Source organism: Protopterus annectens, chromosome 1.part0, assembly GCF_019279795.1.
Source record: "Protopterus annectens isolate FY-2018-M chromosome 1.part0, PAN1.0, whole genome shotgun sequence".
NCBI classification, from domain to species: Eukaryota; Metazoa; Chordata; order Ceratodontiformes; family Protopteridae; genus Protopterus; species Protopterus annectens.
In genome coordinates this window covers 1,190,469,724-1,190,491,879 of record NC_056725.1, presented here as the reverse complement: position 1 = coordinate 1,190,491,879, position 22,156 = coordinate 1,190,469,724, and the positions used below count along the sequence as shown (strand labels likewise).

Below are 22,156 nucleotides of genomic sequence, written 5' to 3'. Positions count from 1 at the left end.
CTATTTACTTCCCTCGACCTTGCCAAGGCTTTTGACACAATCCCACACCTGGCATCATTAAGAAACTCTCCCAGGTGGGGATTATCCCTTACATTACTAGATGGGTAGTCAAATTGCTCACTGATAGAACACACTCTGTCAAAACTGGTAACTCCATCTCCACCAGTAGACCCGCAACCAGTGATGTGTTGGACATCTTACTATTTGGCATGTATTTCTAGGAAGTCCAGGCCAAAGTAGATGACCTCTGGCTCACAAAGTTTACTGATGATTGCAAACTGGGACCAATCATTGACTCCCCAATGATGTCAACATATTACAAGAAGGGCTAACACAAATGAATGATTGGTGCAAAAGCCATGGTCTAAAACAAAATGCAATGAGAAAAATGCATTATTATTCCCTTTGGCAAAAGGTAATTGCCTACAAATTACAATATTGACAGCACTCTCCTGAATTCCAACTCAGTGGTGTGAGAATTGGGAACACATGTTGATAGCGAGCTGAACTTTGACCACCAAGTTTCCACAGTGGTAAGGAAAGACTTCCATTTAGCACACCTCATAAGCAAGGGCATAGCATCCAGGCCAAGGGATGTTATAACTCCATTGTACTTGACCCTCATCAGACCACTAATAGAATATAATGGACCTTTTTGCATATGCCTCACCAGACACTTGCAGCAGACGGAGAGACTTCAGAGGTTTTTCACTAAGAAAATACAGGTACCCAAACCATGACTTATGTGGACAAGCTGAAAGCCCTCTCACTTTACTCTGTATCTTAGAGGCTGCTGAGAAGTGACTTGTGCCTGGCATATAGGGCAATCTCTGTCCCTGTCCTAATAGAAAAGCTGCACAGCCCCAAGTCAAATGGCACAAGAGTCACTCACTCTAGGGATCTTAACCTAGCTTGTGACATTAACAGAACATGCTGGAGAGACAGATACATCTTCCAGACACTGCCACTTCTCTGGAATAAACATCCTATTCATGTAAAACAGAGCTCCTCACTGACCCTATTCAAATACAATGTCGATAATTGGATGTGAGACCACAAATTCAGCCCTGGGGTAGCACCCATGTCAATCATGGACAGGGATAGCCAGTGTTGATCACATATCCACTTTGTTTACAAATTTGTTCTACAAACTACCCAAAAAAGAACAAATGGGGATACTTGGAATTAACATGGCTAGGCTTGCTCTAGGGCCACTTGCTTAGTAACCTCCTATGAACTTATGAGCCTATAACTGTTGCTGGCAAATTTGAGCATCTTCACCAATCGTGGAATGACCCAAGACAACTGTTAGAAGATTCAGAAGGCCTTCTGCAATAATTTCTGTGGGGAAGACTCTTGACCTGAGGGCTTATCCCACTTTGCCTCATCATTTATAAGAGCTTCTCAAATTTGTGATCATTTGAGATGATGGAGGATAATTTGCATCCTACTCTTCTTCAGCAACAAGAGTGACTTAATGGGAGAGTCAGTTAACTTCCTCTTCCTCTTCAACTTTTTGTCTACCCTCAAATGTGACTGGTCTGAGGAAGAAGCAGAAGAAAAATGTTATGGCAAGATATCATTAAGAAACCCTACACAGTCACTTGGGACTCTCTGTTCTACTGGACAAGAGACAAATACAACTAAATGTCCAGTGGATGACCTTATATTTAAGAGGATATCAACATCTGTAATGAAGAAGACCACAAAGGTGGCAAAATGTAGAGGTTTCTGCAGTGCTGATGTTAGTGCCAGTGCAGACATCATACTTAATGCCAAGCGTATCAGAATCAGTCATTGACTAGCAAACCCTAAAAGGTTCATAGGTTCATAGGTTGGTACTAGGCTATCAGCCCTAGGGCCTATACAAGCCTAGCCATAACAATTCCCTGGCTATTTCTTCCCACACTATTTACTTCCCTGGACCCCTGTCTAGCAGGGTAACTGACGTGATCCCCGGGATGAATTTCCTTTCTCCCATCCAATCGTCAAGGTTCCTTTTGAAGAGGACCAAAGAGGCACTCTGCTTGACATGTATGGGCAATCTATTCCAGAGTCTGGGGAGTCTCTGGGTCAGGAACCTATCCCTCCAGCATGTTTTGTTTATTGTGATGACAAGGTTTAGCTCCCTGGAGCGTGTGGCTCTGAGGGATTAGGATTTCTTTAAGTGTAGCATGTCCAACAGCTCTGGATTTGACATGGCCTTGTATGTTAAGCAAAGATCGCATCTGAGTAGACGATATGTGACAGAGTATAGCTGGAGTTTTTTAAGGCGGTCAGCATAGGGTTTCTGCTTTAGGCCTGTGATTCTTTTAGTGAGGTATTTCTGTGGCCTTTCCAGTTGTTGCAGATGTCTTGAGAGGTACATACCAAACGGGGCATTGTATTCTATAATGGGTCTAATGAGGGATGAGTAGAGTGGGACAATAACCTCCTTTTTTCTGGATGAAAAACCCTTAGTGATGAGGTGTGCCACATAGAAGGATTTCCTGACTGTTGTGGCGTTGTGGTTATCGAAGGTGAGACCGCTGTCCACCTGTGTCCCTAAGCCTCTTATCACACTTTTGGTGTTTAGTGTACTGCCACCTATATGGTAATTCATGGATACATGTTTTTTCCCAAAGGGGATAACTATATATTTCTTGGCATTGAGCTTGAGCCCATGGCTCTGGCACCAAGCATCTGTTTCTGTAAGGCCCTTTTGTAGAGTATCCACATAATTTGGGTATTCAGTAATGGTTCCCAGTTTGCAGTCATCTGCGAACTTTGTTATCCAGAGTCCCTTAGTGTTGGCCTGTACTTCAGAGAAGTAGATGCCAAACAAAAGCGGTCCCAGGACTGAACCCTGAGGTACTCCACTTGTCACTTGTCTGGAACTGGATTTGGAGTCGGCTACTTTTACAGTGTGGGTTCTATCAGTAAGCCAGTTAGCAACCCATTGGGTGACATAGGGATTAATGCCCAGCCTAGTAAGTTTATCTATGATTCCAGAGTGGGGGATGGTGTCAAAGGCCTTGGCAAGGTCTAGATAGGCTGTGTGGACCACCTTACCCTTGTCCATGGCTCTGGAGACTGATTCAAAGAAGTCAATCAAGTTCAGGAGACAAGATCGGCCCTTCACGAACCCAAACTGGGTGGGGTCCAGTGTTTGAAGGTTGCCAATACCTTTGTTTATAAGTTCCATGATAATACGCTCCATGGCCTTGCAGATAAGGCTTGTCAGACTGATGGGATGGTAGTTTCTGGGATCCGAGGTGGATACCCCCTTGTGGAGTGGGATAACTGTAGCTGTGCACCACTCAGTTGGCATGAAACCTGAGGTGAGGCTATGATTAAACATGACACTTAGGTGAGGTGCCAGTTCATATTGTAGTTCATGTAGTACACAGCCTGGGATGTCATCTGGTCTCATGGATGCTGTATTCTTAGCTTTGGAGAGTGCGTTTTTTACCTGTGTGGCCATTATTACCGGAATTTGGCAATCTTCCGGTATTGAGATGGGCCATTTAGAGGGTGAGAGGGGGGTGAAGTTGGCACTGAATCGATCTGCCAGGATATTGGCAATATCCTTGGGCTCAGTATATTTAATGCCATTCTGTTTTAGCTCAGAGCAGATCTGAGTATTGCCATTTAGATTCTTGACATAGTTATAGAATGCCTTGTTGTTGTCTTTGGAATCTTTGGCAATTTTATTTTCGTAACTAGCTTTGGAGGATTTTATGAGGGATCTCAGTTTCTTACTGAGGCTGGTAAGGACATTTTTTGCATCCTGGGATTTTCCTCTTTTCTGCAACAGTTTCTTTCTTTTGTTGTAAAGTTTGTTTATGGCAGGGGACCACCAGATTGGCTTTTTGTTTTGGATGAGAGCATCTTGGTTCTATTTGGGATGGTACGATTTATGCATGAGTGGATGTGCTCGTACAGTGCCTTAGTGTAGGATTCAGCAGTTGAACTTTCAGCTCCCATCTGCATGGGTGTCATGAAGTTTGTCACTTCTGACTTGAGTAGCATGAAGTTGGCTTTGGAGAAGTTTTTTTATGGAGGTTTCCTTACTGGGGGGTGGGGGTGGGATGTGAATGTTAAGGGTGATTAGCTTATGGTCAGATGTGACTAACGAGGGGGTGACCACAGGTGTGGAGCATCGATTTCCCATGTTGGTAATGACCAGGTCTAGGATATTGGTGCCCTGGTGGGACTATGGATTAGTTGATCCAGGGCGTTGGAATTTATGAATTCCAAGAACCATTGGGCAAATGTGTTGGTACATGAGTAGCTTTCCCATTTAATGGCAGGGTAGTTAAAATCACCCAGTATTAGGGTGTTTGGTTCTATCTTAATATTTTCCAGAATGTTTAGAAAGGTGTAGTGAGAATCCTGGGGTATGGTGGGGGATCTGTAGCAAGCTACAATTTGGATTGCAGTCTTACCTAGTGTTAGTTGCACCTGGAGAATTTCAGACGCATTGTGTTGGGCAACTAGCCTGGTGGTGTGAATATCCTTGGTGAATATTGACACTCCTCCACCTTTAGTGTTTCGGTCCTGCTTTGGTGGCCAAAAAGTGTGGTAAGAGTTGTAGCCTGGTATTGCAGGGGTGCTCTCTGGAGCCATGAACCAGGTCTCAGTTACTGCACAGATATCGATATTCTCCATTTTTAGGAGTGCCTCGAGAGAGTGCATTTTAAGGTTTAGACTTCTAGCATTGAGTAGCATTACCTTCAGATTTTGCATGCTTGTACCTGTTACGGTGGTGGTTTTGTCCTTTGAACTTTGCCTAAAAAAGGCACTATAGGGGTGGCAAGAGTCTTAGCCAGTAACCTGAATCCCAGGGGCGACAGGTGCAGACCATCTCTGGCAAAGTATCGTGGTCTGTCAATCATGTCGTCCCAGGCAGACAGATACTGGATCCCCTTTGAATGACACCAGAAGCTTAGCCAATTGTTGAAGTCAATCATTTTGTCCTTATATTGTGGTATCATTCTGGACGAAGGCAGGATGCTACTCAGGGCTAGGGTCATACCTGCCTGGGCCACATGATCCGAGAGCTCTTCCATGTCTCTTTTCATGTAGTCCAGGAAGGTACGTCTCAAGTCATTCACTCCAACATGGACAGTGACAGAGTCATATTTGTACTTGTTGTGGAGTGACTTGAGTGCATGCGTTATGTGGCGGATCCTGGCACCCGACAGGCAGCTGACTGTAATTTTCTCCTTGTTCAACCTGGTGAGAGGGACATCAGTGTGCCGGACTATAGAGTCACCTATGACTAAAGTGTTAGGTACATTGTCTTGTCTTAGGGGCTGTTGCTGGGTGGCACACAGGTGTTGTGAACTATGTGACACTTTGGTTGTGATTGGTGTTTGTTTGCATTTCAGCTTCAGAGGTCCTTGTTGCTTGGGCTGGCTACAGTTAAGGGCCTCTGCATATGTGGATTTAGTGTTGCTATATGTGGGTGTTGGTGGTGTGGGTTTAGAAGGGCTATGTGTTGCTTGAGGTGTAGTGTGGGTGTTAACCTTCTCCTCTTGACTGTCTAGCACAGTCTTGGGTGGAGAGAGCTTTGCTTCCATTTTGGCTATGTAAGTGCATCTCTCACAGGTTGTAGTGTTGGGTGGTAGGAGGAGAGGGTTCTCTGTGTACATGAGGCATTTGCTGCATTGCCCCAGTATGCCCAGATTTACCAGGTGAACAGGGAAATCACTGGAAGCTGACCCTTGGACATGCCTGGTTTGGTGCTTTTTTTTTGTTTTTGTAAAGTACAGGAGCTGTTTTCCCTTACCTTAGCAAGGTACTTTGCAATTATAGGCTGTTTAGTGCCTACTATTAATTTCTCCTTATTAACAAGTAGAGTTGAGTGCTTGTATCAGTTTAAGGCTTCCTAGTGCTTTCCAGCAGGTATTAGAGAAAGTGCTAGTCAAAGGGATGCTTAAAGGTAAGAACAAAAAAAATGCACACCAGATCTGTGCTTGGGCCCAGTGCATTGCCAACTAGTGTTTGGAACCAGCAAGCCAAATGACATTGGTGGTTTCCACCCCATAGTTTGTCTGACAGCTAAGGTGCCCTTCTTGTCTGAAGGCTGTGACTGAAGTTTACATTAAAAGGTCTACTGTTGTCAACTTTGTCATCATACAAGTCAATGCCAACCTCTAAACCCGGAACTCATTAATTTTGACTGTCAGTTAAACAAAGGGAAGCTGTATGTAGACTATATATCATTGAAATGAACAATGGGAATGTAATTACACTGTATATCACTCTAATGTGTAATGGGACAGTATGCACACTTATGTGACTATAATGTATAGTAAGTCTGTATGTACTCCATAAGGCACTGTAATATATAGTGGCACTCTATGTATGTTGGATGGTTTTACTGAACAATATAAAAGTAAACCAAAGATTATAAAATCAAACTAGGTAGAGGGTTATGCACTCCCCCCCCCCCCCGACTATATATTCTAACTCCAGGGTCGCACTACAGTGGGGAAAAGAACATATACCTTTTACTTGCCTTACAGTGCTCTACACACTGCCAGTACTCATTGTCAGTGAAATGAGTTTTAGGGGAAGTGAAGTTTAGGTGATTTGGTTTCAGTCAAATGAATGTCAGGCAAATGGAAGTTAGATCAACTGAAGTAGACCCATATGTGTATATATATATATATATATATATATATATATATATATATATATATATATATATACATATATGCAGACACACACACACACACACACACACACGCACATTTTTGTCCACATGAGATATACAGCAATCCACCTTTAGCTTAAGTAACAGCATCATGATGCCTTATTGTGCTCATATGAGGATCTAGTATTACCAGCGTACATTATTCTAGTCTGGCTGGCATCGTTTGCAGCAGATTTCTACAAGCTGCAGGTTGAGTAATACTGCTGAATCATAATGGACAGCAAATCATGCATTGCTGGCTATTTGCTTAGCATGGTGATGCAATGATTAGTGGACAGTGCAAGGCAGGAAACATATCTGCTATGGGTAATAGAGCATAAAATCAGCTTGTCACTGTTAGTCCCTATGGGTAGCAGAGGACACAATGCTGGCAATAAACTTTCTATGGGCAGCAAAATGGACCATCTGCTGTAACGGGCTTGCCATAAATGATGCAGCTGAGTATTGTTTACAACTCATTATGGATGGCAGACTGAGCAAGACAGAAAACAACAACTCAGCAGTGATACTCACTAAAGGCAACACAATGGATCATCTTAGGTAACCAGCTTACTGTAAGTGTGTGACTGAGGTGTGTTTCAGACAGATTATGAGCAGCAGAGTGGACAGGACAGAAAAGTCAAGCAGATATTTAACTATGGGAACTGCACTGAAACACTGCTGCTGCCTTATAATGAGCAGGACAGTAAAGAAGATGTAAGCAAGGACAGTATCAGAATTAATGACAACAGCATGTTAATGCAAGGCTGGCAACAGAAATACTGTGGTCATTGTGGATTACAGAGTTCAGTGCATCAACTAAGGCTAACCATAGGCAGATGCTATGTTTCGAAGCAGCTTTACTTCTGAAGACTTTATATAATTTACATTGGCAGAGTAATGTGGACAACCTGTCTAGGTAAGGCGAGCAGTTTATATACCTTTGTCTGCATATTTGCAGCTATACAACTTATTTGTGTTTGTTCTGTGTTCATGTGCAAAACAGCTGCATACATGTAAAGTAGTGTGTGTGTGTGTGTGTGTGTGTGTGTGTGTGTGTGTGTGTGTGTGTGTGTGTGTGTGTGTGTTTGTGTTTGTGTGCGTTTACGAGCACTCCGTTCCAACTAAGCCAAATAGAAGGAACAGGTAATTTAACAGCACTGATCGAGTGCCTGACCCAGAAAGTGGACACCTCATCCAGAAGACTTGACTTGTTACCAAATGGTTGCAATAACATGGAACAAGTTGGAACTTTGGCCAGCTTGAGAATGTCCCTGCCTCCTGGGAATTTTACTCTGGAAATACTTCTACTATTAATTCTATCACCTCAGGAAATACAGCGCTTTCACCGAGAATAACACAGCCCACACAACAAACTGGTACAAGAAGCATTACAAGCGGTGAACCTAACATCAGCATGGCTGGCAATGGTGCTAGCCCAACTAAGAATAACAACTCATGTGGGCTTATTGGGACCCTGGAATTTGGCAGTTGGGTCGAAAGACCATTTGTGTTTGACGATACACCAAAAGAAAGTATCCAGGAGGGCCCGGTCGGCATGAGTACTAATTTAGCTACTAAACTACAACACTTTGACCAAAAGTTGGTCAAACTAAGAAAATTGCAATTGGAGATAGTGTATTTTCATGAGTGCAGTCATCTTAAAATTATTCCAAAGGGCCTTAGGTCATGACAATACCCAATGGGCCTTGTTGAAGACTCCCCGTTTCATACTGATTTAGTTAAGCTTTTTGACAAACATGGGTTCAAGCTCCTGGAACTCATGTGTACACACTATCAGGATACAGTCAATATCTTAATTGAAGAAATGGGGGCAATAGACAAAACCATTAAAACTGACCCTGATTTCCAAAGGTATTTATTTTTTATTTTTTTTATTTAACATTTGTTGACCGGGCTAGTCTAGCTGAATATATGTCCATTTTCAGTAGAGGCCCGGGGAGAAAAGCTCCACAAAGAACAGACAAAATTAAAAACAAATTACAGTTACAAAGCATTTAACTTCAGTGACAGATCCATTAAAGTTTTTGAGTTTGAATCAATTTTTTTTTCATAGAAGGAGAATAACAAGAAGGAAGAGGGAAATTATTAAAATAGGGTCTTAGTAAGGAGTTGGGAAAGAGGCAAGTAATAGAGGAGAATAGAAGAGAGAAGTAAAGTGAAGTTGAGCTTCAAGTAGAGCAGGAAGCAGGAGGTGTATCTATTAAGTCTAGCTGGATAAACTAAGTCAACTTTCAGGTAAAGTAACCTTTAAAATATGAAGAATATAAGGTGGAATAGCTAAGGAAAAGTTACGTGGTGATGTAACAGGAGGAGAGAGTTTTAGTCAGGGTTGCTGCAGGAACAGAGCCAGCAGCTAGTAAGATGAAGTTTAAGTTTCTTTTTGAAAAGTGAAGTAGGGGAGATATTAGTGAGGTCACCAGGAAGTAGGTTCCAGCTTTTCCCCACTGTGTCAGAGAAAAGGGAGTCACCTGCTTTATTGTTGGATTTATGTATAGATACTAATAGTTTATTAGATGAACGAAGGTTAGAAAGATTTTTATATGGACTGATGAGATTTGTAAGAACTGGTGTTTTATCTGGATAATAAAGGATTTTTTGGGTGATAATTAGTTGCTGAAATAGAAACTGATTGTGCAGTTCAAGCCAACCGAGTTGTTTTAAATTTAGGCAGTGGTGTGTTCTAAATGGGGAGCTGGTAGCAAATATGGCTATGCTGTTATAGGAGATAGTCAACTTATTCAGGTTAGTTTTAGAGAGATTAGTATATATAGGTGAGGCATAGAAGAGAGTAGAGATAAGGTGGGTGTGGGCAATTGTAGATCTGGCTGTAGGAGTGAGGAAGGGCTTGATTTTGTAGAGTGAGCCAAGTTTTTTGTTTAGCGATTTTATTGTGGTATTAATATGAGTATCATAGTTAAGGCTATGGTCAATAGTAACCCCTAAAAGTTTGGTTGTTGTGTCAGGAGATATGACTGCCATTTTTGGATTTAATGGAGAAATGAAGTGGAGTAGATTTTGGTGGAGTAAATAGCAGTAGTTTAGCCTTTTTAGGGTTAAGGAGGAGACATCACTGTAAAAAACAGTCTTCTACAAGCTCAAAGACATTTTGTGTGAGGGTCTGAAGTTCAGCTGGGCTTGTGGCTGAGGAGACTAAAGTGGAACCATCAGCATACTGTATGGTTACAGCTTGGGGGATACTAGAAGCTAAATCGTTGATAAAGATTGAGAATAGAAGAGGACCTAGAATAGATCCTTGGGTACACCAAGGGAGACAGGAAGAGAGGAAGATAGAGTGTTTTCCCAGAGCACTGCCTGTTTCCAATTATGTAGGTAAGACTTGAACCACTGTAGTGTTTGAGTGTCAAGTGAGAGTGATTTCAGAAGATTCAGGAAAATATGATGATTAACCATGTCAAATGCTTTTGAAAGATCAATAAAGACAGCAGATGAGAGGATGTTATTGTTAAGGTTTTTGTTGATGTGATCAGTAAATGAAAGAAGGGCAGTAGTAGTGCTATGGAAGGGACAAAAGCCATGCTGAGAGTGAGCTAGTAGTCCATTTAGTAGGAGGTGGTCAAGTAGTTGGTGGTGGATGCATTTTTCCATAATCTTAGCTAAGGGAGAAAGTAGGGCAACTGGACGAAAGTTGGAAAGTTCTGTTTAGTTTCCACCCTTATGAAGGGGGATAACATGTGAGATTTTCCAGATGGATGGGATAGCACCTTCTTCTATGGTTCTGTTAATTAGGATTGAGATAGGGTAAGCAATTACTTTGGCTGCAATTTGAAGATACTGAGCAGGTAGTAGGTCTGCAGAGGGTCTAGAGGGTTTGAGTTTTTGTAGGAGGGTACAGATGAGGGATGTAGGGACAGGTTGGAATTGGAAAGTGGGTGGACAGGTAAAAGAGGAGGGGTGAATAAGTGGATACAGGAGGTAGTGAGTTAGCAAGAGACTGGATAGCTTCAGTAAAGAAGTTGTTGAAGGAGTCAGCAACTTGTTTGGGAGTGTCTTTGGTGATACCAGAAGGGGTGGGTGTCTTGGAGCTGCCTGGATGAAGGAGTGTATTGATCCCTGACCAGAATTTCTTTGGGCTTTGGTGGTTGTTTTGCTGGAGTTGAATGAAGACCTTTTTTTTTGTCCAATAGTACCAATGCTTTAGTAGAGTTTCTAAGCTGTTTAAATTTTATATGATCAGATCAGATGGGTCCTTAGAAGCATGCCATCTTGACCATAGTTTGTTTCTCAAAAACATTTTCTGCTTTCTTTTGTAAGCCAAGGTGCAATTTTGTTCCTATTCCGAAGGGTACGGGAAGGGCCATGGAGGTTGAGGATTTAAAGGAATTTTGAATTGAAATAGGCCACTGCTTCCTCGAGTTGAAGGTGTCTTAAGGGTGACCAGTTGCAAAGGCTTAGTTCATTTTGGAATTGTTCAGGGTTAAAGTGTTTATTGGAGCGAGTGGTTCTGAAGCTTGTAGGTCTGGGTGTATTGGTCTTATGTCAAATTAAATAAGTTAAAGAGTGATCACTCATATCTTCAGGGAGGATGCCTACTATGTAGTTGGGGGAGGGAGTATTTATAAGGATCCAATCGAGGATGGATTCTTTGTTGGTGGGTTTATGGATGCGAGTGGGTAAGGAAACAATTTGAGAAAAGCCATGTTGGTTAATGTGGTTAGAAGGGTTACCAGTATTACAGGTATTCCAGTCAATATTAAAGTCACCTAGGACAATGGTTTCCTGGGGATAGGTAGTGGACAGCCAGCTGAGGATATTTTCAAAAAGGTTGATGTTATTACCCGGTGGAAGATAAGAGCATAGAATATAGATGGACTTAAAAGTATTTAGTTGTACTTTGGAAAAAAGAATTTTAGATCTGATGTCTGATGGAAGACAAGTGTTTAATGGCGTAAGTTGGAGCCCTGTTTTATATATTAATGCTATGCCCCCTCCCTTCTTATTAGGGTGATCCACTCTTAAAATATTATATTCTGGAGAGGTGATATCACAGTCCTGAGTATAATCTCTATAAGGCATAAAATGTCAAATTTGTGCAACTGAAGTAGGGCATGAAGCTGAGTTATTGTATTGTTAATACTAAGTATGTTTAAATGAGCTAATAAGAGGGAGTTAGGAGAGTGTGTAGGGATGTGTAGGGTTGAGGAGGAAGGACTGGTTGTGTAGGTAGTAGTGGTGTTGGTGAGGCCAGGTTTGGGATGAATGTCACCATCTGTAAGGAGGTGAAGGTGTATTCTGCAGGTGTAAATTAGTGTTAGATTTGTTAAGGTTTGTGGTTTCTTAATATGGTAGTGTTTGTAGTAAATGCGGGTGACTCTGTGATACCTTGGGAGGAAATAGTTGGATGTATATGTTATGTTTATGTGTTTTAGGGTAGGTGATAGAGCAGGAAAGGATGTTTGTTTTGAGGAGTGATGGAAGTTAGAGCAGTCAAGGTGTTCATAGGCAGTAGAGATATAAGTAAGGAAAAGGGAAGGGAGAATTGAAAACAGTAGTAGGGATATAAGGTAAGGAGATATGTATGAAACAGGCATGATGATAAAGAGGTGGAGCAAGGCAAGTAAGGAGTTGAGAGTGGAAGACTAAAGTAGAGGAGTGGTGAGGTAATTGGAAGATGTTGGAGAGGGATGGAGTGTGATTGGCTGATGGGGAAGTGGGAGTGGCTAGAGAGGTATAAGGCTAGATGCACTGGGGGTGGGTGAGATTTGGGGGTAGGGTAGGGGAGGTGAGTGAGCCCGCAGGGCGAACGGAGCAGGAAGAGCCAAGCAAGGAGGAAAAAAAAAGACAGCCTGTGAAAAACAATCAGTGTAAGTGCTGATTGCTGGCAGTAAGGTAAGATGCAGGTAGGTGAAAGAGGTGATAGATGTAGAAATAGTCTGAGTAGGTTGGGACAGTAGGAGGTTAGGGGTGAAAAATGGAAGCTTAAAGTAGGTCTAGGCAGAGTTAATTATGTAACAGTAGCTTTTAATGAAATAAGTAGTTGCTTTTAGTAAGATCAGTAGATAAAACAATTTGACTGAGTATTGAAAACATGAGGGAGTAGGATAGATTTATAGGGAAGAGGGTGACATCTAGTGGGTAAAACTTGTAGTACACAATAATTCCTGGGAGGAAAGAAGTAATCTAGTAGTAGGAGAGGCAAGTATGGAAGCCAGGTAAAGGCTATGAGAGGGGTGGGAGGGTAAGAAGTAGGAAAGGATATGGCTGCTGGCTATCCTGAAGAGGTAGGGATTTTAAATAAACCTAGAGTTTAGGCAAATATACAGTTCAAAAAGTATCGGACATACTTTTTTGCGTTCTTGAGGGGATGAATTCAGAGGATGGTCTCTATTCCTTATTATAGGAAAAGGCAGCAGGTATTACTGATTAGAAGGAATCCTGGTCATCAGATAGGACAGGTTACAACCCTAATGGAGGTATCTGTTTGACTATGAAAGAATTTACTCTAGTATTGACCAATACCTAATAAAACTGAAAACAACAAAGTTCAAAAAGCTTAACTGTGACTAAAAGGACTATAAGCAGGGAACAGCTTACCCCAAACCACCCCATCCCAGGGCAACCATCTAGCTGGGCTTGAGAAAAGCACAGGTGAAACTAAGTGCGATGAAACAGATACAGAACAACCCTTATTTAATGACAATAACAACAGATCAATGGCTGATGTTGTATGGAGAAGCGAACGTATTAACTCCAAAAATACTAAAAACCCACAAGATGCACAGGTCAAAAACGCCACAAATTTTCAGAACAGGGCATTCAACCACAACCCTGGCCAAGGCCAGAAGAAGTCAAACAAGGACAGGAACCGGAGGATGTAAGCTCTGTCCCAGTGTTTGGGGATACCACAGTGGCTCCGAACTGTAAGTTAATTTTGAATTCTAGCCTGGATTTAAAAATTTTCAATTACTCTGAGGTTGATATTGCTCCCAAATTAGTTGATCTACTGTCAAAGGGGTTTACGTATGTACCTACTTCACGAGCGGACACCGCTAGAACTTTAATTGACCTTAAAAGTTTTATTAGGAACTTAAACCTTAATATATTGCTTGGTCAAAATAATAACACTAAAAGTGAGTTTTACATTTCAAGTGTGTACAATCCCCCTTTGCACCCTATCATGTTGCCGTATGAACAGATGTGTGAACTTGATATTCGAAATACATTGCAGCAGAAAACACAACTAAACCTTCCAGGTTTTAATACCACCAAAGAAGAGACAAATATGCTTAAATCCTTGAAGGAAGCTCCAGTTAGAATCATGCAACCTGACAAGGGGGTGAGGCCTGGCTATTATGAGTAAGGAAGACAACATTGTCAGGATGTCTAATATTATTATAAATGACACCTATGTGGAGGTAACCAAAGGGGAAATGAATGTCGCCTATTCCAACATTAAGTCCTTTATTAATGATATGTTTATCGAATCTAGGATCGATGTTCAGTTATATAATTATTTGATTATGCCTGCCCCAAGGATCCTGATCTTGTTCGTTATCCCAAAAATTCATAAAAACTTGCAGGACCCCCCAATGCGCCCCCTTGTTGATGCAAGGAATAGTGTAACATATGCATGCGCAAAGGCTGCTGATTATTAGATGAAGAAATATGTCTTGCTGGAAAGCCAAATTTGCAAGGATTCTTGTTCTTTCCTGGATAAATTAAGTAAGCTAACTGTTTGTGCAGAGAACAACTTTTTAACAGTGGATATCAAAGACCTCTATTCCTCCATACCCCAAATGGAAGGTACTGAGTGGGCATTTGCATCAATGCATGCCAATGGAGCCCCACATGAAGAATTGGACCTTGTGAGGGAATTGCTAGATAAAATCTTATCATATAACTTTGTGACATTCAACAAGTTTTATCTCCAAAAAGTTGGCATAGAAATGGGGTCTACCTGTGGGGACAGCTTCGCCAACCTCGTCATGGCATACTGGGAGAAGCAATTTGTGTTAACTAATGACAACACCGGCCTATCCAAAAATATTTGTTATTACACACAATTTTTGGATGATATCTTCATCTTGTTGGAAGGTGATGTAACCAAAGCACAAGATTTAATAACATATTTTAACTCTACTACTACATTCTTCCAATTTATATTCTCCTTTAGTATGGAAAGGGTAGCTTACCTCAATGTGGACTTGGCTAAGGATAAAACCAACGGGTGCTACATCTCTAAAATCTTTAGAAAAGAGACTTACTCCAATGCCTTCCTCAATTTCTCAAGTTGTCACCCCCTAACACAAAAAAGATCAGTCATTAAAGGACAGCTGGTTAGAGCAGCTCACATGACCACAAGATAGGATGACTTCTTGGTTGAATGTGACCTACTTAAAGGTATGCTCACCAAAAGAGGTTATTCCCCTAGGATGGTGTTGGACTTGTTGGAGGAGGTACAAAATAAGAGAGATACTGGCTTTTATATTCCGATTTTGTGCACTAACTCTACCTTCGAACCTTTGGCCCCTGTACAGAATTCAACATCAACAATGTTTAACTTCATTTGTACATACAGCCTTGATGCTCCTAACATAAAGAACATCATTTTAAAGAATTGGAGCCTATTAACTAATGATACAGCACTAAGGGAAAAATTCATGGTAAAACCTAGAATTGTTTATAGAAGAGGTGCCAATTTAAAGGAGATCCCAGAAGGGGATAATAAGCCATTCTCGACCAGGAAGGGCATGTTCAAATGCAACATGTGTACATTTTGTAAACTTATTGACACAGGATCCTCATTTTCTCTTGGTGACAGAAGATTTGACATTAACCACAAAATTGACTGTCAAACTAAACGAGTGGTCTACCTAGCCAAGTGTAGACTCTGTCCTGTGTTTTATATCGGCAAAACCGATAGGAGACTACGGGAATGGGTATACGAACACCAATATTGCATAAGCAAAAACAAATATGAAAATGCCTTGGCTAAGCACATTAGAGACTACCGCACCCATGAGTTTTACTTCAAGGGGATAGACCTACTACCCACTAACGTGAGAGGAGGACCCACGTCTTTGTTACTGGAAAGACTAGAATTAATTTGACAGCTCCGATTGGATGCTTGCCATTATCCTGGCTTAAATGATTTTATTTCTATTTTATGTATTTTAAAATTGAAAAGCTTGGCCAGGTAACCTTTTCACATGCTTTCCATATATTCTTATATTTTTCTATATTTTTCTATATTTTCTATATATTTCTACATTTTATACTACTATTATCATTAAAATATAATTCTTATATGTACTGTGTAATTTTATATCTATTCATATTTATTTTTATCTCTATTTGATGTATATGTACAGCTTTATTTATACATTTGACTATATTGCAAACGTGATTTTAGTGCTTTTGTCATTTTTACATATTTATATTTATATACATTTACAAGTGTTTGTTTGTAGTCCCTTCTTCTTAGTTTTTATTCGTTTTCACAGAAGGAACTAAACTGAGCAACTTTGTAACACAGCGTAAAATGTATATAAATTGTATTTAAACTGTGCCTATTTAGCGACTGCAACTGAAGGGAGTGATGGAAAGGTGAATTGGACCAATCCAAAGTTTTATTCTAACTAAGTGCACTATTTAAATGCATTTTCCACTGTTTTGGTAACTTGTCTGAGGAAGTTTCCTAATTTCACGGGGCGAAAAGCATTTTTTCTAGTGTGTTGCTTTACAACATTAAAAACTTTCCTAATTTTACAAGGATGTGGCTCGTTTCCATTTGTGGATGTCCTGTTGCTGTTTTTTTTAGTTTGTTTTTACTATTTTTTGATAGTTTGTTGACATATGGCCGCCAAAATGTTTATGAGCACTCTGTTCCAACTAAGCCAAATAGAAGGAACTCGTAATTTAACAGCACTGATCGAGTGCCTGACCCAGAAAGTGGACACCTTATCCAGAAGACTTGACTTGTTACCAAATGGTTACAATAATTTGGAACAAGCCGGAACTTCGGCCAGCATGAGAATGTCCCCACCCCTGGGAATTTTCTCTCTGGAAATACTTCTACTATTACTTTTATCAACCCAGGAAATACAGTGCTTTCCCAGAGAATAACACAGCCCACACAACGAACCGGTACAAGAAGCATTACAAGTGGTGAACCTAACATCGGCATGGCTGGCAATAGTGCCAGCCCAACTGGGAATAACAACTCACATGGGCTTATTGGGACCCTGGCATTTGGCAGTTGGGTCAAAAGACCATTTGTGTTTGACGATACACCAAAAGAAAGTATCCAGGAGGGCCCGGTTGGCATAAGTACTGATTTAACTACTAAACTACAACAGTTTGTCCAAAGGTTGGTCAAACTAAGAAAATTGCAATTGGAGATAGCGTATTTTTGTGAGTGCAGTCATCTTAAAATTATTCCAAAGGGCCTTAGGTCATGGCAATACCCAACGGGCCTTGTTGAAGGCTCCCCGTTTCATACTGATTTAGTTAAGCTTTTTGACAAACATGGGTTCGAGCTCTTGGAACTCATGTGTACACACTATCAGGATACAGTCAATATCTTAATTGAAGAAACGGGGGCAATAGACAAAACCATTAAAACCGACCCTGATTTCCAAAGGTATCGGTTTGACTATGAAAGAATTTACTCTAGTATTGACCAATACCTAATAAAACTGAAAACAACAAAGTCCAAAAAACTTAACCGTGACTCAAAAGACTATAAGCAGGGAACAGCTTACCCCAAACCATCCCCATTCCAGGTCAACAATCTAGCTGGGCTTGAGAGAAGCACAGGTGAAACTATGTGCGACGAAACAGATACAGAACAACCCTTATTTAATGACAATAACAACAGATCAATGGCTGATGTTGTATGGAGAAACAAATGTATTAACTCCAAAAATACTAAAAACCCACAAGATGCACAGGCTAAAAACATCACAAATTATCAGAACAGGGCATTCAACCACAACCCTGGCCATGGCCAGAAGAAGTCAAACAAGAACAGGAACCGGAGGACGTAACCTCTGTCCCAGTGATTGGAGATACCACAGTGGCTCCAAACGGTAAGTTAATTTTGAATTCTAGCCTGGATTTTAAAATTTTCAATTACTCCAAGGTTGATATTGCTCTCAAATTAGTTGACCTACTGTCAAAGGGGTTTATGTACATACCTACTTCATGAGTGGACACTGATAGAACTTTAATTGACCTTAAACGTTTTATTAGGAACTTAAACCTTAATATATTGCTTGGTCAAAACAATAGCACTAAAAGTGAGTTTTACATTTCAAGTGTGTACAATCCCCCTTTGCACCCTATCATGTTGCTGTATGAACAGATGTGTGAACTTGATATTCGAAATACATTGCAGCAGAAAACACAACTAAACCTTCCAGGTTTTAATACCACCAAAGAAGAGAAAAATATGCTTAAATCCTTGAAGGAAGCTCCAGTAAGAATCATGCAACCTGAAAAGGGGGGAGGTTTGGCTATTATGAGTAAGGAAGACTACATTGTCAGATGTCTAAGATTATTACAAACAACACCTATGTGGAGTTAACCAAAGGGGAAATGAACATCTCCTATTCCAACATTATGTCCATTATTAATTATATGTTTATCGAATCTAGGATCGACGTTCATTTATATAATTATTTGATAATGCCTTCCCCAAGGATCCTGATCTTGTTCGGTATCCCAAAAATTCATTAAAACTTGCAGGACCCCTCGATGCGCCCCCTTGTCGATGCAAGGAATAGTGTAACATATGCATGCGCAAAAGTTGCTGATTATTATATGAAGAAATATGTCTTGCTGGAAAGCCAAATTTACAAGGATTCTTGGTCTTTCCTGGATAAATTAAGTAAGCTAACTTTCTGTGCAGAGAACACCTTTTTAACAGTGGATGTCAAAGACCTCTATTCCTCCATACCCTACGTGGAGGGTACTGAGTGGGCATTGACATCAATGCACGCCAATGTAGCCCCATGTGAAGAATTAGACCTTGTGGGGTAATTGTTGGATATAATCTTATCATATGACTTTGTGACATTCAACAACAAGTTTTATCTCCAAAAAGTTGGCATAGCAATGGGGTCTCCTTGTGGGGCCAGCTTTGCCAACCTTGCCATGGCATACTGGGAGAAGCAATTTGTGTTAACTAATGACAACTCCGGCCTATCCAAAAATATTTGTTATTACACATGATTTTTGGATATTTTCATCTTGTTGGAAGGTGATGTAACCAAAGCACACGATTTAATAACATATTTTAACTCTACTACTACATTCTTCCAATTTACATTCTCCTTTAGTATGGAAAGGGTAGCTTACCTCGATGTGGACTTGGTTTAGGATAAAACCAATGGGTGCTACATCGCTAAAATCTTTAGAAAACAGACTTACTCCAATGCCTTCATCCATTTCTCAAGTAGTCACCCTTAACACAAAAAAGATCAGTCATTAAAGTACAGCTGGTTAGAGCAGCTCACATGACCACAAGATGGGATGACTTCTTGGTTGAAAGTGACCTACTTAAAGGTATGCTCACCAAAAGAGGTTATCCCCCTAGGATGGTGTTGGACTTGTTGGAGGAGGTTCAAAATAAGAGAAATACTGGCTTTTATACACCAATTTTGTGCACTAACCCTAAGTTCGAACCTTTGGCCCCTGTACAGAATACCACACCAACAATGTTAAACTTCATTTGTACATACAGCCTTGATGCTCCTAACATAAAGAACATCATTTCAAAGAATTGGAGCCTATTAATTAATGATACAGCACTAAATGAGAAATTCATGGCTAAACCTAGAATTGTTTATAGAAGAAGTGCCAATTTAAAGGAGATCCCGGAAGGGATAAAAAATCATTCTCGAACAGGAAGGGCATGTTCAAATGCAACATGTGTACATTTTCTAAACTTATTGACAGAGGATCCTCATTTTATCTTGGTGACAGAAGATTTGACATTAACCAAAAAAATTGACTGCCAAACTAAACAAGTGGTCTACCTAGCCAAGTGTAGACTCTGTCCTGTGTTTTATATCGGCAAAACTGATAGAAGACTACGGAAATGGGTATACGAACACCAATATTGCATAAGCAAAAACAAATATGAAAATGCCTTGGCTAAGCACATTAGAGACTACCCCAACTACAAGTTTTACTTCGAGGGGATAGACCTAGTACCCACTAATGTGAGAGGAGGTCCCGCGTCTTTGTTACTGGAAAGACTAGAATTAATTTGACAGCTCTGATTGGATGCTTCCCATTATCCAGGCTTAAATGATTTTATTTCTTTTTTATGCATTTTAAAATTGAAAAGCTTGGCCAGGTAACCTTTTCACATGCTTTCCATATATTCTTATATTTTTCTATCATTTTCTATATTTTCTATATATTTCTACATTTTTGTTGTTGGCAAACAACTGTAAGGATACACCACGAGAACAATTCCTTAAAACCTTCTTTATTCTAGTACAAATAACAGGATAAGCGCTTTCGCATGCTATGCGCATGCTTCATCAGATCAATTAATGCAAGTACCAACATTCTTTATATATGAAACAACTTCCAATCAGATCTTATTGTTAGAACCATTAACTCATCAATTAGTAGTAAGTTCTCACAGCTGACTTTGACCAAGCAAATCTCAACGGCAGCATATGTTGTCCAACTTTAAAGCAAAGCTCTTATTTAACAGACAATGCATTACAACACGCTGAATAATATATTGGGAAAGGTTGAGATATTAAACGCTAAAAAGACCTAACTTAATATCTTGTCATATACTATCATGCAGTATCATTCATTATCTTGAAAAACATATAAAAAAATTTTGTATAAACATTCTAAGCAGCTATCACATTCGATCTTTCTACTACCTAGCTGCATAAAAGAACATTATTTCAAAGCTCCAATTTATATGGTGATGCATCAAGTATGTTAATTAAAATCAATATATACATATAAATATAATAACTATAATAGAAGCTGTAATAAAAAACTTTTCATGTGCAAACCTATTGTTCTAATTCTTGACATCCTAAGAATTCATGATTATGAATCAGACAGCACAATAAACAAAATATATATACATTTCTGGACCTGCATGTAAATATATATATATATATATATATATTCCTGGACCTGCATAAAAAACAACTATAGACGCTTTAGTCCAGTTAATGTTGTCGATGAATATGCTTGTCGTCCTTTCATAATCTAAAATATTTCTAGCATAATTCTCCTACAATTGATTGAACATTTGAGGCTACATCTGTATAGAAAATACATTTCATCTAAATGTATAGAGTTAAATATATAAACATATGTAAATATATATAAATGGGTATATGTATTAAAAAATAACTTTCACTTTCTTCTTATATATAAAAAATAGTAATATATCCATATATATATATAGAGACAATTGATATGTATATGTATATCTATACAATATAAAAATATAAAAATACTCAAGAAAACAAGTATATAAAAACTCTTGAAAACATGGTTGTGCCTAGTCTGATAATGCGCGTGTTTATATCCTAATGTGTGCATACAATGAAGAAGGGTAAAAATATATAAAAAATAAAAAATCAAACAATCTCGATTCATTATATAATGTGCAAAACATGTGGACATTAAACTTATGACTCCTTAGCTAAATATATACATGATCATGTTCTTATACTTAAATCTAATCTAGTGCTATATGAACATGAACACTTTACTTTTCTCCTATCAGTTCATATCCAAAAGATGTTCGCCTAGGGGAGTGAGTGTGTTGCACTGAATTGTTGTTCCTTTCACTTTTTCTTCTCGAGTATGGGTTTCAGGGACACATAATTATTTATACCTGGTTCTTTATGAGCACCTGTTCTAAAAATCCAACTTAGTTCTATTTCTAAAAGGCGATTAACATTGTCACCTAACCTGTTGCTGATATTCACTGTTTGCAATACTCTAAATTTAAACTCATGTGTGGGTTTATCAATAGTGTGCTTAGCTAAAGCATTTAATTTGTTCCTCTTGCGTATATCGTATATGTGATTATAGATACGCTCTTTCAATTTTCTTTTTGTTAGTCCAATGTAAAATGCTTCACATGAGGTGCAGTTTGCCATGTAAATCAAATTGCTGCTACTACAGTCAGCATATCTCTTTGGTTTGAACTCAAAAAAACCATAAGGATGCTTATATTCCTGTGTACTATTTATATGTTTACACATGTTACATTTTTTGCAGGGAAAGGTCCCTGGTGTTTCTTCTCTCTGGTCCACTTTAATGCTTAAACTTTTTACAAAAATTTCTTTCAAATTGTCACATGTCTTAAATACAAAAGTCGGTTTGTTTCCAACTACTTGCCTAATATCATCTACTGTTAACAGAATGTTCCAATTCCGCATAATGATCTTCCTGATGTGTCCATTGTCATTTGAATATTTCATCAAATAAACT

General features: G+C 39.6%; 1 protein-coding gene across 1 annotated transcript in view; it reads right to left on the bottom strand.

Annotated features, from left to right (window-relative positions):
- GALNT9 (polypeptide N-acetylgalactosaminyltransferase 9) overlaps positions 1-22,156 on the bottom strand; it is a 2,692,403-nt gene that overhangs the window by 1,361,827 nt on the left and 1,308,420 nt on the right. The gene's annotated exons all lie outside the window — the stretch shown is intronic.